At 42.3% G+C, this 13,951-nt stretch overlaps 1 protein-coding gene and 1 long non-coding RNA gene across 3 annotated transcripts in view; one reads left to right on the top strand and one right to left on the bottom strand.

Moving 5' to 3' along the window:
* Positions 1-13,951, bottom strand: part of NLN (neurolysin) — a 94,348-nt gene that overhangs the window by 26,568 nt on the left and 53,829 nt on the right. The gene's annotated exons all lie outside the window — the stretch shown is intronic.
* LOC149445725 (uncharacterized) lies at positions 2,618-10,410 on the top strand. The gene is made up of 2 exons (XR_016306352.1): positions 2,618-2,832; positions 9,533-10,410. It is a non-coding gene; the product is annotated as an uncharacterized LOC149445725 (long non-coding RNA).

The raw sequence follows: 13,951 nt of genomic DNA, 5'->3' as shown, positions 1-13,951 counted from the left end.
GAGGAGGTATGCAAATATCAAAATGCTTTGATGGGCAGACATCAGTCTAGGAGAGGTTGCCATGCAGGCCACCCTAAATAATGCCCACATGTGATGTAAGCATCCATCATGGGAAGAACTAAAATCCAATTATTGAAAGGAGTGGGCCAGGGACAGTAGGGCTTGGCAGGAAAGCACTAGATGATGCTGGATGTAAGCCAGCCATGAAATGAAGCAGATTTATTTGACTTGCTGCAGCTTCTAATGAACACTGTGAGAAGCTCACAGTGTGCAGTAGAATCAGAGTAACCAAATTTAGTACAGGAGAGAAGCTTATAGAACTGTGCAAGACTGAAGGTAAGGCTTGAGCTGAGCTTTAGAGTTGTGTTCACTCACTCTGTTGGCTACTACTACTGTTTAACAGACAACACTGAGCCATTTTTACCTGTATCTTTGAGTGGATGCCCCTCCTCCTTTTCACTCAAAAGTAACACATATACAGTGTACATATACAGTGTAGAAAATAATTATTTGATCCCCTGCAGATTTTGTAAGTTTGCCCACTTACAAAGAAATGAAGGGTCTCTCAATTTTATCATAGGTGTATTTTAAATGATACAGACAGAATATCGACCAAAAATCCAGAGAAAAAAACAAATGATACAAATGTTATAAATTGAGTTGCAGTTCAGTGAGTAGAAAAATATTTGATCCCCAAGCAAAACATGATTTAGTACTTGGTGGAGAAACCCTTGTTGGCAAGTACAGAGAGAAGATATTTCTTGTAGCTGGTTACCAGGTTGGCACACATCTCAGGAAGGACTTTGGTCCACTCTTCTTTACAGATCTTCTCTTAATCCTTAAGGTTTCCTGGCTGTTGCTTGGCAACTCAAATTTCAGCTCCCTCCATACATTTTCTATAGGATTAAGGTCTGGAGACTGACTAGGCCACTCCATGACCTTAATGTGCTTCTTCTTGAGCCACTCCTTTGTTGCCTTGCCGCTATGTTTTGGGTCATTGTCAAGCTGGAAGACCCATCCACGATCCATGTTCAGTGTTCTGGCTGAGGGAAGAAGGTTCTCACTTATGATTTTACAATACATGGCCCTGTCCATTGGCCCCTCAATGCGGCAAAATTTGCCTGTTCCTTTAGCAGAGGAACAGCTCCAAAGCATAACGTTTCCACCTCCATGCTTGACTGTAGGGATGGTGTTCTTAGGGTCATAGTCAGCAGTTTTCATCCTCCAAACCCGGCAAGTCGAGTTAAAGCCAAAGAGCTCAATTTAGGTCTCATGTGGCACAGCACAGCATTGTGTTACCAATGGTTTGTTTGGTGGCTGTGGTCCCAACTGCCTTGAGATCATTCACAAGCTCCTCCCATGTAGTTCTGCGATGATCCTTCACTTTTCTCATGATCATCCTTAACCCAAGAGGTGAAATCTTGCATGGAGCGCCAGACCGGGGGCGATTGATGGTTATTTTGCATTTCTTCCATTTGCAAATAATCGCTCCAACAATTGTTTCCTTCTCACCGAGCTTCTTGCTGATGGTCTTGTAGCCCACTCCAGCCTTGTTTAGGTCTACAATCTTGTCCCTGACGTACTTTGACAGCTTTTTGGTCAAACCTCTTGGTGAGGTTTGAATGGAAGAAAGATTCTGTGGACAGGTGTATTTTATACATATAATGAGTTGTCGGTTGAGCACCTTCTTAAATTGACAGGAATAATTTGTGTATCACAAGAGCACATAGCCAGTCTGTGGGAGACAGAATTATAGTTGGTTTGTTGTCAAATATTTAATTTACTCACGGAACTGCAACTCAAATTATAACATTTGTATCGTGTTTTTTCTGGACACTTGATTGATATTCTGTGTCTATCATTTAAATTACACCTATGATAAAAATTATAGACCCTTCATTTCTTTGTAACTGGGCAAACTTACAAAATCTGCAGGGGATCAAAATTCTACGTATAGTATTCTACAATACTTTTCATAAGTATAAAGGGTAACGTAAAGTTGCTGGAGGTGAGAGGAAACCACAGTATTTCTGAACTGCAAGTGGTGTAATCGTGGCCCCTAGCTGTTTAAATCTCGGGACTGAATGGACAGAAAATAATTTTACCAGATAAAACTGCTCCCTTATATGTATTGCATTTTGTATTTAAAGCCTAAGTGCAGCCAAAAAAAAAAAAAAAACAGGACATACTTACATTTCATAGGATGTGTTCCTTGTGCTGATGCATTTTCTGTTATGTGAAATGCTCCTCAGTCCATGCCTCCCCACTGCTGTAATCCTAATAAAACTAAGGGGCTGTCACAGTCTCTCATCAAAAGAGCTTGACCATGCCCACCCTTCGCTCCCAGCTGCTCCTTCACAGAATCTGTACTACAGCTTTTGTAAATGAAAAGCAATTTAGGAATGGAGGATGGTAGATGACTGATTGTTCTACCCCATCCATGCACAGATCCTGTTTTTTTCATTCACAGAAGCTGTAGTATGGCTTCTAAGCATGGTGGAGCATATAACTCCTGCTGCACCGGAATATGGGCATGGGCAGAAGAAGATTTTGCTATAAAGAAGTTATGTTCCTTATGCTGATTTTTTTTTCTGTTTTTTATTTTGCAGTACTTACCTCCATTCCAACGATCCAACATCCCCAAGGACCCCATTGGTGATGGCATCCTCTCCCCAGCTTCTTCTGGGTGCAGGATCATCAGCCATCTTGATTGGATGGTGTGAAATAATGTGTGCAAGAGACCATTCATTCCGGCATCAAGGCACCGTGCTCAGCATACACACTGAACTGCATATACACAGCTCAGTGTACATCCTAAACACGACTGAACAGGTAGGTAAGTCTTATTTACTTCAAAAGAGATATAGCATGCAATCAGGCAGTTCAAAGACTGACTTCTTGCATTTTTAAGAAAAAAAAAACACTTTAGTTCCATTTTAACTTTTTGTCTCAAGTTCAGTTTTAAACAACTAAAGGTCACAGAAAGTTCTAACAGCGCCTGTGAAGGACTGCCCTCTTTGTGCACCATTTTTAGCTGTATATTAACTAAGCACCTCACCTTTTTTCGACCAAAGGGCATAGCAGAATGATATACCTCTTCTGTACTCTGAGATATGTGATTGCACTTATAAAAGCATTTGTGCTGAATCTTTTTATTCCACTTCAAACAATAATTTCCAAGTAATGGCTGCACTGAGGACATTAGGATAAATATGGCATGCATGGCAATTCATTTAAAGTCTAAAAGTGTCAGAGCAATATTCAGATCACTATTATTCAGAGCGGATAATGGGCAATTTTCTGTTTACATAGAAAACAGACAAGAGCTCAGGTTAAATAAAGCATGGAGGATTCAATCTGTCCGTGCATTCTGCCTTTGTTACACTTCTTTAATCAGCCTTTTCCATATACTGTATAATTGCCAGCGTCCGCATTATAAAGCTAATTTTAGAGGTTCAATCTAAAATAATCCAGGGGAATTAAGTTGAATATTTCCATGACCACTTTACTAGTTGTAAGAAGACATGAAGCATAGAAGATATCCATTTCTTCTAAAATACACAGACATGCTTTTATAGCTCATCCATAATTCCTCAGCTGAGCGGCATAAATCATATTTAACTCTGCCAGTGTCACATGATGACAAAGTGCTGGGGGCCACTGAGCCTGTCATTTGTGTACACTTTTCTTATCTAGTGAGCTCTTTTATGGTGTCACATGATCTGGTGTATAATGATGGATGTCCAATTGGGGTTTTTACTACAACCTCTTCAAAATTTTAAATCTTTGTTTAAAGTATTAGTTCACCTTTATCCTTTACAGAAAACATATAAAGGTGAACACCACACACCCTTCCCACCCCCGGGCCCTGCTGCACTTACCTTTGCAGATCATAAGCTGTCAGTGCCCACACAGCCAGTCCAGCAGTCCAAAGATTTGAAATCCCCACTTTTCTCCATACAGCACTTCCAGGACAATTCAGAGTGATGCTGATTGGTCAGTGCTGTCACTGAGCATCACTCTGATCCATCCTAGAAGAGCTGCACAGGCAAAAAAGGAGAAGAGCGGGGATTTCAAATCCCTGGACCACTGGATTGGCTGTGTGGGCAATGACAGCTCAGCATCTCTGGAGGTAAGTACAGTGGGGACTGGGGGGGGGGGGGGGTGGGAAGGGCATACAGATGATTGTTGTATATACTATGCCAGAGCTATTCTGAACTGAAAACAAGTTACATTTTGACATAGATCACACATTGCTTCTGTCACCAAGCTTCTACAAATAATCTAATTGTGGCTTCATGAAGGGCCTATTTAAAGCTATGAATTTCAGTAATGAACATGTTACTAACAGTTGTTTACAGTGTCTAGTATTGGCTGCCGGCCACTGCATCCCCTCGCCCCCAACCCTCCACCCTCTGGCCAACCACCTCACAGTCTCCAAGGTCCTGTAAACTAAAGAATAAGGAAAAAAACTGGATGAGAAGCAAAGGAGCTGAGAAATGTCCAATGCCTCCTCTCCCCTGTGATTAATGAATGTGAATGCTCTCAGCTCTGATCACTTTCGGGTTCAGAGCTTTCAGTTTCCAGCAAGTGCAGCCGGGTAAGGAACAGATCAAGGACTCTCTTGGCTTTGGCTGAGTGCAGGGAAGACATTGAAGTCAAACAGAGCCCTGATGCCTCTATATAAAAGGACCTGCTAATAGAAAATGGCTAGGGTGAATAATAAAAATAAAGAATAAAAAGGGTAATGGATTTTTTCATATAAGAAGATTGTGCTTGGGTTGAATCTCTTTCATGTGGCTTAAAAATCCACTTAGGACATGTTTGACAGTTTCAGAGGTATACAGTAAGCAGGCAAGGCCTCCTCTGTTTGGGGAGGAGTTGTCCAGGAGAGAGGGAGAAAGAGAGGGCAGTATAGTGCTTTAATGCACAATAATGTTTGTTGCATTACGGCAGCCTGTTCATTTGAATGAGGTTCCAATGTACCATGATGGACATACACTCTTTTTCTAAAGCAGAACTCATAGCCAGCAAGAGTAACCTGATCACAGCCACCCCAATACAGGGTCATCTAGTACCATTTTTATCTAGAATTGGTGTTCTGATTGCCAACCAGCACCAGTGCAGCCACTTCCAAAAATGGCCAAAAAATGTACACTGATAAGGCTTTTCAAATTCTGAGTATGACTGCAATATGAAAACAGCAGGGAGACCTTATAGTCAGATTCAGATGCAAAGTATGAACCTGAGGAAAGCAGTAGTCCATTAACAGCCACTTTCATTTTTTTTTCTACTGTAATGAGCCGGGGTACACAAAAACACCAAAGTGAACCAAAAACCTGCAAGTGAACAAACACACCACACATAAAATATTGAACAAGGTCGTATGGAATGACTCCCTCCCAAAGAGAAAGGGCCCCACCCTGACACAACAGGGCACAGGGATAAGACACACTCAAGTTCACCTAGCCATAAGGTCTGGAATACTCCACTCCTCATGATTAGTCAAGTCAGAAAAATGAGTATTAGGTGGGAGGGTCTCTCGAAGGGAGACCCCCCAAAGCAAGTCCCCTCTGATTCAGAAGGAGAACCTGCTCAAAGAGTCAAGTGTACTATGTCAGCTAGGCTGCAAAAAAATCTCACACATATGTTATCCCCATACTCGGGAGGGACTACAAAGGCGTGATAAGTAGTCAAGAAATTAAATGTGTAATTTATGCCCCTTGAAAGCCTGACGGTGCTCCTTGGATTTTGAGCTGTGAGAAAGTCTCACATATATAGTATCCCCGTATTTGGGAGGGAATAGTAGAATGTGTTTTGGGGTATAACTTTAAATATGTCCATGATGTATATAAGAAATATTTTAATAAAACTTGACGACTTCGAGTAAAAAAAAAATGCACATAATTTTTCAGGGTGCATCCCTACAAATTACAAATCAATAAAAGCATAAAAAATATGATGCAACAATAAGATGTCAGTGGGACACATTGTTGAGATTTTGTTATTTAAGCAAGTAGATTGAGTACCAGCGATTAGCTTTTACAACTACAGGGATCAATGTTATGACAGTCCAGGGACCTCATGCTGTGACAACTGAAAAAAAAAAAATGGCGAGCCTGTGTAATATTAATAGCAGTTGTGTACCTCATTGTAAAATAAAATGTGATAAAACAGCAGTCATAAAAACAGAAAAAAATTACTGCAATAGATTCTGTACAGACAAGTAGGCATACAGCATCATACAAAAGGTAGACTTAAAGTCTTTTGTGTTTTATTCATATACATTTGTTTTGACTGTGCTGCAGTTTAGATCTTTTCAAATCAATGGCACAAAGCCACAATCCTGGACTGTCTGAAGGCCTGGCGTATAGCTGGTCACATAGCACCTCCTAGTGAATGTGACCCAGCATACCTCCAGAAAGAAATCCAACTTTCTTTATTTTTAGATATCGAGCCAAAAGCAATAACTGCTTACTAAGCTTTGTCAATTAACCCGTACCCTTGTTAAAGAGAAACTACAGTTTTGTGAGGGGGAAAAAAAAAAGCATTCCTCCAGCCCATCTGTAAATGTAATAACCAGACTACCTCTGCCCTTTGTACTCTGAATCACTGTCCTGAGCTTATAAACATATGGATTTCCTTTTTTTTTTTGTAGATAAGCACTGTGAATACTTTCTGGATGCACTGTATAACTTTTGCCACATTTTCTTACATTACAGCCTTATTCCAAACTGGATTAAATTAATTTTTTCCCCTCAACACTCTACAAAAAATACCCCATAATGACAATGTGAAAGAAGTTCGTTTTGAAATCTTTGCAATTTATTAAAAATAAAAACAGATAAAAAAAAAAACACATGTACATAACTATTCCCATCCTTTGCTCAATACTTTTTTGAAGCACCTTCAGCACCAATTACAGCCTCAAGTCGTTTTGAGTATGATGCTATAAGTTTGGCACACGTATTTTTTGGCAATTTCTCCCATTCTTTGCAGTACCTCTCAAGCTCCATCAGGTTGGATGGGAAGCGTCAGTGCACAGCCATTTTCAGATCTCTCCAGAGATGTTCAATCAGGTTCAAGTCTGGGCTCTGGCTGGTCCACTCCAAGACATTCACAGAGTTGGCCTGTAGCCACTACTTCATTATGTGGGCTGTGTGCTTAGGGTCCTTGTCCTGTTGAAATATGAACTGTCGCCGCAGTCTAAGGTCTAGAGCGCTCTGGAACAGGTTTTCTCTGTACATTGCTGCATTCATCTTTCCTTCGATCCTGACTAGTCTCCCAGTTCCTGACGCTGAAAAACATCCCCACAGCATGATGCTGCCTCCACCATGCTTCACTGTAGGGATGGTATTGGCCAGGTGGTGAGCAGCAGTACCTGGTTTCCTCCAGACATTACGCTTGGCATTCAGGCCAAAGAGTTCAATCTTTGTTTCATCAGACCAGAGAGTTTTGTTTCTCATGGTCTGAGAGTCCCTCAGGTTCCTTTTGGCAAACTCCAGGCGGGCTGCCATTTGCCTTTTACTGAGGAGTGGCTTCCATCTGGCCACTCTACCATACAGGCCTGATTGGTGGAATGCTGCAGAGATGGTTGTTCTTCTGGAAAGTTCTCCTCTCTCCAGAGAAATGCTGGAGCTCTTTCAGAGTGATCATTGGGTGCTTGGTTACCTCCCTGGCTAAGGCCCTTCTCCCTCGATCGCTCAATTTGCCCGGGTGGCCCGCTCTAGGAAAATTCCTGGTGGTTCCAAACTTCTTCCATTTATGGATGATGGAGGCCACTGTGCTCACTGGGACCTTAAATGCTGAAGAAATGTTTCTGTAGCCTTCCCCAGATCTGTGCCTTGATACAATCCTGTCTCGGAGGTCTACGGACAATCCCTTGGACTTCATGGCTTGGTTTGTACTCTGACATGCACTGTTAACTGTGGGACCTTATATAGACAGGTTTATGCCTTTCCTAATCATGTCCAATCAACTGCATCTCCCATAGATGGACTCCAATCAAGTTGTGGAAACATCTCAAGGATGATCAGTGGGAACAGGATGTACCAGAGCTCAATTATGAGTGTTATGGCAAAGGCTGTGAATACTTATATACATGTGTTTTTTTTTGTTTTATATTTGTAATAAATTGCAAAGTTTTCAAAATGAACTTCTTTCACATTGTCATTAGGGGGTATTGTTTGTAGAATGTTGAGGAAAAAAATAAATTTAATCCATTTTGTAACACAAGAAATGTGGCAAGAGTTAAGCGCTGTGAATACTTTCTGGATGCACTGTATTTATGATAAAAAAAGTCAGTCCAAAAAAAAAAAAAACAAAAACCTGAGCAGTCCATAACATCTCTTCAGTACACAGTAGTAAGGATGGAATAGATCTTGCAATGGGTAAAGTAGAACATGTCCAGAGGTAAGTCATTTAAATGTTCAATATACAATTAATAAGATCCTAGATCTAGAGTGGCAGATGTAAGTGGACTAAAGACCCACCAATCCCAGATTTTATCAAACACCTGTTGTTTTTTCCTAAGGTCAAAGGTAAGTTTGTAAAGCGAGAGACTGGTATTAATGAATTTCAGCCAGGTATCAGTTAAAGGAGGGAAAGGATCTTTCTGTGATAGTAAAATGGTTTTCCTGGTGTAGAAATAAAGGATACTCAGCAAGCATTTAGCATATTTGGAAGTTGGTAAATCACCAAAAATTCTTAATAGGCAGTTCTTGGGGTGAAACACATTGGGAAAATCCAAAGCCAAAGAGATAAAAGTACTGATCTCTGACCAAACGTTATGAACAACAGGGCAAGTCCAAAAGCAGTGTAGGCAGTCCGCTTCATCACAACTGTCAGGGAAAAGCACATGGATTTCTAATATACATTTTTAAGTTATTTTATCATGTAACCTTGATGACTTACATCCAAGAACTCCTGCTTATCTAGAACATTTATTATAAAGCTATCTTATAGCAAAATAATTTAATGAGGGAGAACTGCAATACATGCACATGTTCCCATATTTTATCCTTTAAAAATGTCACAAGTACAGAAATATACCAGGTGATCCTGCAAGAAATCCAGTGATTTCACTTCCTTTTCTGGGCTGACAATATTGTCTTTGCTGTGCTGAAATTCCAAGCAGTCTTGTCAACTCTGAGTTTTTTCCTGCTGCACTACAGAACTCCGCATATCCCAGCCCCTCTCCATAGTTTAGGTATGCTCAGCTCCTATTTGCTGCTTTGAAGCTGAGTATATGATCGGTGCAGTTTGAATTTAGGTATTTAGCAGCCAGTAATGCCAGTGCTGTCAAACACTGCTTTTTCTCCAGCAGAAACAATGCTGCTGCCTTGACTCCCAGGAGCATGCCCACACACTGTGTGTAGAGAAAGGAATCTTGGAAGAAGTAGTTCTGGGTGGAGGGTGCATGCTTATGTCAATAGGAACTGATGTAGAAAATTCTACTGATCCCATATTTCAGCAGCTACCTTTTCAAGGAGATGACATCACATAAACTGACAATAGCTGTTTCTTACTCCAGGAACAAGGTAGAGACAGAAGTAGAAATTAATATTAGAGCATTCTATAAAAGGGGAGAAGGTGGAAGGAGAAAATTCGGAAGTGACGAAACGCTTGAGGGACGTGATGTCAGACGTAAAACTGGAAGGAGCGGCGTGGCCATCTTGGATATTGGAGTTCAGTCATACGAACTGTCGGAAAGGATGGACGCTGTTTTTGCTGAATGTAAGCTACAATAAAATTGCTGGTTTTCCTTATATATCCCACTGAGCATTGTCTTCTCTGCCCTTTTGAGGAGCGGGGAAGTCCGGATTGGGCACCTTAGGAAGAGGAAGTTATGAATTACCCTGGAGGATTGTAACGCCTTTTTTAACTGAAACAGGGTAATGCTATTTTATCCTGCAAGAGTGGAGGCACTATATTGGGTTTGATGCACGTGATTACAATTCCTTTGATGTGGATTACCTTGGAGTGGTTGTGAAGTCTTATTATACCTTGTATCGTGGATTGAATACAACAAATTGGATTTTTTTATAACATTTGGAAGGTTACAGTGTGTGGACTTTTGTTGGACTTTTATACACTTATATGATATAGTTTTCACTATTAGTTATATTTAGGGGTAGGGGTTGGGAGTGTTTGAAAAGATTGCAGAAAAGGTTATATTCATCTATACCTGAAGATAAGCTTTAATCACAAAGTTGCAATGCATTTTAATGCACTTTATATACATTTTCTCCATGTGTTTTCCAAAAGGGAAAGTGCTGTGCTGCTGCAGTCATAAACATGCAAGTGCAGCCTACTTTACATGCATTTTACAATTATTTTCATTATTAGTTAGAATTAATGCAAATATGATGTACCAATAATTATGTATTTTTAATACACCTTTTAAACACAGTTTATGTTTTCATTTATGTGGTAGAAGCTGGAGATTTGCTAATGATAATGGCTGCACAGTTGCAGTGCGGAAAAAGGAGCAACAACCCTTGGGTATATGAGGCACACCCCAGGTTCATTGTTGCATTTTTATTTACAGAGTACTTTATACCCTAGGTCTACAACTAAAAGTCAGAAAATCTACAATTCTCTCAGAGTTATCTTTGCCACTGATAAATACCATAACTGATAGTGTACTTCTGTGTTTGCATCTATTTTTACTGTAAGCAATTTGTTCCTGGTCAACACTAGAGATTGCTGTTATGGGATATGGGATATGGGTGCTCAATGAGAAACCCTTTTCCCAGCAATTAGAATGTATTCAATGCTAATACACTGTGAGTAATAATGTTAGAAGGTATAATAATGGTAACCCATCATTCCACAAACTGCTGGGGCAAAAATATAGTTACATAGTAGATTAAGTTGAAAAGACACAGGACCATTGAGTTCATGTGTGTATGAGCTTTACATATTTGAAACAACTCCTACAAGCATTGGCTACTTTGCTGTAACCGGGCAAAAAAAATATTCCTCTTTCTTTTTCTATTTCTCCTTATCTAACTCCATACTGGCAGTCAGCTACTACCACTTCCTGGGGAAAAGAGTTCCCCATTGTCCCTGCTCTTAATAGTAAAATTCCATTTCTCAGTTTACGAATAAACCTTTTTTTCTTCAAGGACTTTGGAGTAAACAAGTTACTTTACTATTATTTATATAATCACCTTTGATATACTGATAGATTGGGGTTGATTTACTAAAGGTAAATATACTGTGCACTGCAAGTGCAGTTGCTTTTGATCCGAGAGGAGGAACTGAAATGAGGCGAAGATCTGCTGATTACTGTATTTTTCGCTCCATAAGACACACTTTTTCCCCCCAAAAAAGGGGGGGAAATGTCAGTGCGTCTTATGGAGTGAATATAAAGCGGCCAGTCCGGTATTTCTGCCTGCACCATGTCAGAATATCGGGCCGGCCACTCCGCTCTTCTCTCCTGCAGGGCCTTACCTGTTCCTCGCTCCAGCGCTGTACAGTCTTCCCGCGCTGGCTTCTGTGTCAGCCGGGTTCCCACTGCGCATGCGCGAGAAGCGCTGCGCTTTGTGAAAGGTCCGGTGTCTTCTAGGACACATGACAGGTCCCAGAAGGCGCCGGGCCATTCACAAAGTGCAGCGCTTCTCGCGCATGCGCAGTGGGAACCCGGCTGTCACAGAAGCTGGTGCGGGAAGAAGAGGGAAGGACAACTCCGCGACAGTGGGAGCGGGTACCTGTCAAATTCAGGTACCCGCTCCCTCCCCAATGGTCCGCAGTCTCTGGTCATCTCCTTTCCTGTCCGCAGTCTCTGGTCTCCAGTACTGTGTCCGCAGTCTCTGGTTATCTCCTGTACTATGTCCGCAGTCTCTGGTCATCTCCTGTACTGTGTCCGCAGTCTCTGGTCATCCCCTGTACTGTGTCCGCAGTCTCTGGTCATCCCCTGTACTGTGTCCGCAGTCTCTGGTCATCCCCTGTACTGTGTCCGCAGTCTCTGGTCATCCCCTGTACTGTGTCCGCAGTCTCTGGTCATCCCCTGTACTGTGTCCGCAGTCTCTGGTCATCCCCTGTACTGTGTCCGCAGTCTCTGGTCATCCCCTGTACTGTGTCCGCAGTCTCTGGTCATCCCCTGTACTGTGTCCGCAGTCTCTGGTCATCCCCTGTACTGTGTCCGCAGTCTCTGGTCATCTCCTGTACTGTGTCCGCAGTCTCTGGTCATCCCCTGTAGTGTGTCCGCAGTCTCTGGTCATCTCCTGTACTGTGTCCGCAGTCTCTGGTCATCCCCTGTACTGTGTCCGCAGTCTCTGGTCATCCCCTGTACTGTGTCCGCAGTCTCTGGTCATCCCCTGTACTGTGTCCTCAGTCTCTGGTCATCCCCTGTACTGTGTCCTCAGTCTCTGGTCATCCCCTGTACTGTGTCCGCAGTCTCTGGTCATCTCCTGTACTGTGTCCGCAGTCTCTGGTCATCTCCTGTACTGTGTCCGCAGTCTCTGGTCATCTCCTGCACTGTGTCCGCAGTCTCTGGTCATCTCCTGCAGTGTGTCCGCAGTCTCTGGTCATCTCCTGTAGTGTGTCCGCAGTCTCTGGTCATCTCCTGTACTGTGTCCGCAGTCTCTGGTCATCTCCTGTACTGTGTCCGCAGTCTCTGGTCATCTCCTGTACTGTGTCCGCAGTCTCTGGTCATCTCCTGTAGTGTGTCCGCAGTCTCTGGTCATCTCCTGTAGTGTGTCCGCAGTCTCTGGTCATCTCCTGTAGTGTGTCCGCAGTCTCTGGTCATCTCCTGTAGTGTGTCCACAGTCTCTGGTCATCTCCTGTAGTGTGTCCGCAGTCTCTGGTCATCTCCTGTAGTGTGTCCGCAGTCTCTGGTCATCTCCTGTACTGTCCGCAGTCTCTGGTCATCTCCTGTACTGTCCGCAGTCTCTGGTCATCTCCTGTACTGTGTCCGCAGTCTCTGGTCATTTCCTGTACTATGTCTGCAGTCCATTGGTTCAGAATATTTTTTTTCTTGTTTTTCGCCTCTAAAACCTAGGTGCATCTTATGGTCAGGTGCGTCTTATGGAGCGAAAAATACGGTAATTTCATTCAATCATTTGTGAATAAAAATAGTTTATTTTTATTTTACTTGCATGATCCCCTCAGATCTAGAACAACTGCACTTGCAGTGCACAGCCTATTTGTCTTTAGTAAATCAACCCCACTGTGATCATATCCGCCCTTAGATACAAATACAATTGTGAAAGTGCAGGTATACTTTACCCTAAACAAACAACTTTCAGCCCCAGTTCACACTATAGCTTGCATGAGAAATCGCATAGGAAGTACACCGCATTTATGTGCAATTCACATGCGATTCAGTGCAGTGCAGTTTGAGCTCATTCATTTTGAATGGGCTCAAATTGCACAGCATAGCACCAAAAAATGTGCAGGCACATTTTTTTGAGCCACACGGCAACTGGATCACACAGACGTTTTGTACCATGCAATCCAGTGCCAGCAAACCGCACTGTGTTTGTAATCCGTTTGGGGTGTGGTTAGTTTTGTATTGACACCCGCAATGGATCGCAAACACAGTGATTGCAATGTGGTGTGGGAAATGTGCAGGCATTGCGTTGTTTCCCACATCGCATATATGTGAACAGAGGCTTGTTGTTTCTGCCAGTTGGCGATCTGTGAATTCTTGCAGAACAGTAATTAAAGAGCAACTAAACCAGTGCCCAAAAAAGGCAGGCAGAGGGCAAAGGACTAGAAACCAGTATTGCCCATGGTCTGTCTTCAGCTGATCCTTCCCCAGTTACTGACTTACCATGTCTTGTTCTGAATTTATGTCTCTGTGTGGAGGCAGCCATCTTGGTAAAGGTTCACGTCAATGCCTCCAGCAAGGAGAACACAGTAGTGACATCTCACTCCAAATCTTATGAGACCAGCAGTCAGAGCTAGCAGTGCCTTAGATCACATGTGGAAGATATACAACTAT

This window comes from Staurois parvus, unplaced genomic scaffold, assembly GCF_062004578.1.
Source record: "Staurois parvus isolate SC_StPar_1 unplaced genomic scaffold, SC_StPar_1.0 ptg000714l, whole genome shotgun sequence".
NCBI lineage: Eukaryota > Metazoa > Chordata > Amphibia > Anura > Ranidae > Staurois > Staurois parvus.
This window is presented reverse-complemented; position numbering and strand designations above follow the sequence as displayed.